This window comes from Dermacentor silvarum, chromosome 9 (genome assembly GCF_013339745.2).
Source record: "Dermacentor silvarum isolate Dsil-2018 chromosome 9, BIME_Dsil_1.4, whole genome shotgun sequence".
In the NCBI taxonomy this organism is placed as follows: Eukaryota; Metazoa; Arthropoda; class Arachnida; order Ixodida; family Ixodidae; genus Dermacentor; species Dermacentor silvarum.
Genome location: NC_051162.1, coordinates 31,061,159 through 31,064,805, shown reverse-complemented (window position 1 = coordinate 31,064,805; position 3,647 = coordinate 31,061,159).

The following is a 3,647-nucleotide window of genomic DNA, read 5'->3' as shown; positions in this document are numbered from 1 at the left end:
CATCGGCCTGTCTCGTCTGACCTTGCTTTCAAAAGACCGTGGGCCGCGTGCCAAATGTCTTCCTGCTCTGAACCAAAAAATGACGCTTGATGCCTGTCATTCAGTGTTGGCCAAAGATGTTTGGCCAGAAACTCCGTACTGAATACTGAAACTCGACAACAAAAAATGATTTTTTTTCTTGTATGTTCCCTGTAGCAACACTCGTCAATAAAGGGTTAAAAAGTGGAGTTTGAGTGTACTGGAGGGGCTCGGACATGTAAAAAGTTTGTCATCTAGTGTGCACGGAGCACTTCTTGTAAACTCGGACGTCGTTCTGGACCTGTATTTCGATAGGCCCTTGGCATGTCACAGGGCATGGAACCTTCGTGGCCGCTCGGACCCCCGTCTTCACAACAAGAGGCAACTGTGGCAACAACTGTCCCAAGAAACTATTTGACGCGGACTTAAAGCACTAGGTATATACCACTTAGTCTGTGCTCGTCTTCAACGAACCTCTTTGATGTCAACTTGGGTCACCGGTTATGTGCCAATTGGTGTGTGCCGCTCCTCAATGAACGTTATTGACGCCAACTTGGGTAACTAGGTCTACAATAACGAAAAAGGTCGCTTGAATATATCCGACGTTAAAGGCCGATCGCTATTTTGGACCGCGGTCCGCGCTTCACGTAATAGGACGTCACCAGTTCGAGCGGACCGCTGTTGGTCCGCGCAAGACCACGATCCTCGCGGTCAAACAATTCGCCGAGTTTTGGGGCAGACCGCATGCAGACCGCTGCGATTTTAGCGTAGCCAACGGATGCTGTTTGGTAACACAGTGTCTTCAACCAAATGCAAAGTTTTCGGCTCAGCAAAAGCCAGTCGTTTCATGTCTGCCCTTCCGCGGCCAAACGAAGTTCCTGCTCCGCCTCCATTTTGACGACTCCAATGCGCGATACATACGCGGCGCGAGTTTGTTGAGTCGAGAGCACTGTGGCCGAGGGTGTAGCTGGTTGGTCCGCGCTGTCATGTGCTATGGCGGTCTATCGTGTGGATGTGCTCTGCGCCGGGTCGGACCGCAGCGGACCGTGACGTCGCACAACGTGACTGATCGGCCCGCGGACTCGGTCCGTCGCGTGGATCGGCCTTAAGCGGAATCAAGCCCACGTCAAAAGGGTTCGTTAAGGACAGCAACCCGACGCATAGCAGGCTGCGTCACAATGGCAATGGGTATGTGTCGCTTTTGAATGAACGCCTTTCACGCCAGCGCTTTAGCGAGCGGCGCCTTGAAAGCACCGCGTTTGTGCCGCTCTGCTCTCGCCAACTTGGCTCACTGAGAGTGTGCCACCGAGTGTGCAGCAAGCGATGGAACAATTCTCAGCATTTGAAGACACCCGCGCACCAAGCTGCTCGTCTTGGAGGCCACGCGCGGACTTCTCGCCAATGCCACTAGACGGCGCAACGCGTCCAACAATAAGTGCGCGAGAGGAACCCGGTTGCAGCATAACGCGTTTCTCAGCGTTCGCACGCACCGTCGCGCAATGCATTTCGGGTGCCATCCCAGGCTTCGCCGCGGCGGCACAAGATAGTGCCATTTGTTCTTAGGGAAGCGCGAAAGAGGAGTCCCACTTCAGTAAACGCCTCATACTTAACTCGTTTCGACGGTGGCAATAAGTTGATTGATTCAATGCGAGCGCATTAGCGTCGGCAGTCAATGTGAGATGCATTCTGCCGCATTTTTATTGACATAACTGGTTATCGTGTCAAATTGTGACGATATTCCATGCAAATGTGCAATATTGATTATTCGTGAAAAGTAGATTTACCTTGTTTTATATTACCGTCATGTGTTCTGAAACATTCCCTCAAGTCGTGCTGCTTATCTGATTGTGCCCTTCAGCTCTTCCATAAGAAAAACTACGGTACCATCAGATTTATGTGAGGCCGCCACGGTGTATATTTCTATGTACTATGTATTATTTTAGCCTCGCACGCAGGCTGCGGGCGCGCTCCAATACTCTCGACACCAGGCGCCACCTCTCGGCGTGGACTGCGGGAATTGGCGGATTAGCGTGTGTTTATCTGTGCGTGGTGCTTGTTTGTGTCGTTGCTACTCACGGTTTGAGTGAGTAGCAACGTTGTTGTACAAAAGATACTCGCCAGGGCGGCATTGTCGCGTCGTCGACATTCTTGATAGGAATGTGGCGAGCGCCAATATTTAAAAATTCCGCTCGGCGTTACACTCTTTGTAACACTTGAAGGCGAAAGCCTGGTGCAAATTGTCATAAATTGAGCTATACATTAATTACACATTAGGTTTTACATTACCGAATGATAGGCTTTCACTACATATGAAATCCCGTGTGGTAGTGCTTCCCTAGACCAAATACGTGGCCAATACCTTGCGATAGCCAATATATAGCCAATCAATCGCTCATCGATAGTCGATCAATAATCAATAAATTCCGGAAAATGCTGGAGATGACTTGGTAGTGTTTAACCTAGCCGAATACGGGGTCAATACCTTGCGATAGCCAATCGATAGCCAATCAATTGGTAATCGATAATAGATCAATAATCAATAAATTCCGAAAAATGCTGCTGAAGATAATTTGGTAGTGATTAGCCAAGCCCAAAAACGTGGCCAATACCTTGCGATAGCCAGTCGATAGCCAATCAATAGCTAATTGATAATCAACAAATAATAAATTCCGGGAAATGCTGGTGATGATGTGGTAGTGCTTAGCCTAGCCAAAATACGTGGCCAATACCTTGCGATAGCCAATCATTAGTCAATCAATAGCTAATCGATAATAGATCAATAATCAATAAATTCCGGAATATGCTGGGGATAACTTGGTAGTGGTTAGCCTAGCCCAAAAGCCAGGATAGCTAAGTGCCCATCAGCTCCGCTGTCTTTTTAACATTGCGCCTCCAGTGCAAGGTATGCTAACTAAAAAAAATTACAGTGTTCATGCAAGCGCACTCTGGAGACGTATCGCGTAGCCAACGAGGCTATTAGAGAAGCTTTCCGTGGTAGTTCAACATAAACGAAACAGTGCTTCGCGGCAATATTGTTACTTTGATCGCATCCTTCGCTCACTAGCTTTACACGAGGTGTGAAGCGCATTTCGAAAACCGCTACCCTGTTTAGATAAGTTTGTCGAGGTACGAATGAAATCTATAGTGTTATACCTTGTGAGTTATACATTTGTCAACAACTAAACCTTCGCCACAACACAGTGTCATGCCACTGCAAAGGTTCTGTGACAGCGCACAGCGACGTTACACGCAGCTTTAGCATGCTTATTGCAACTAATTATATTGCTATATGGCAGGCACTTGCCAGAACACTTAATATAACAGAATATCTCTCTTTACGACGCGCGGAAACCAATGCATACGTTTTCCGCAAACAAAAATTCGTCGCCCTCATTGCGACCATGATACCGCGAAACTTTAGAAAAGTCAAGCGTGCCCTCAATCCGACGCGTGTTCTACTGCGTTCGTCATGCGTACATAATGAATGGCATAACTTTTCAAGGAGTTCTTACGCCACTTTAGTCTGTCAAAACAGATTCACTAAACTTGTCCTACCATGATCACCAGAACATACAGCACTACCAGCTTCGTGACGATAGCCTCTTCAACGGTTTCTTGCAGAAGCGGCG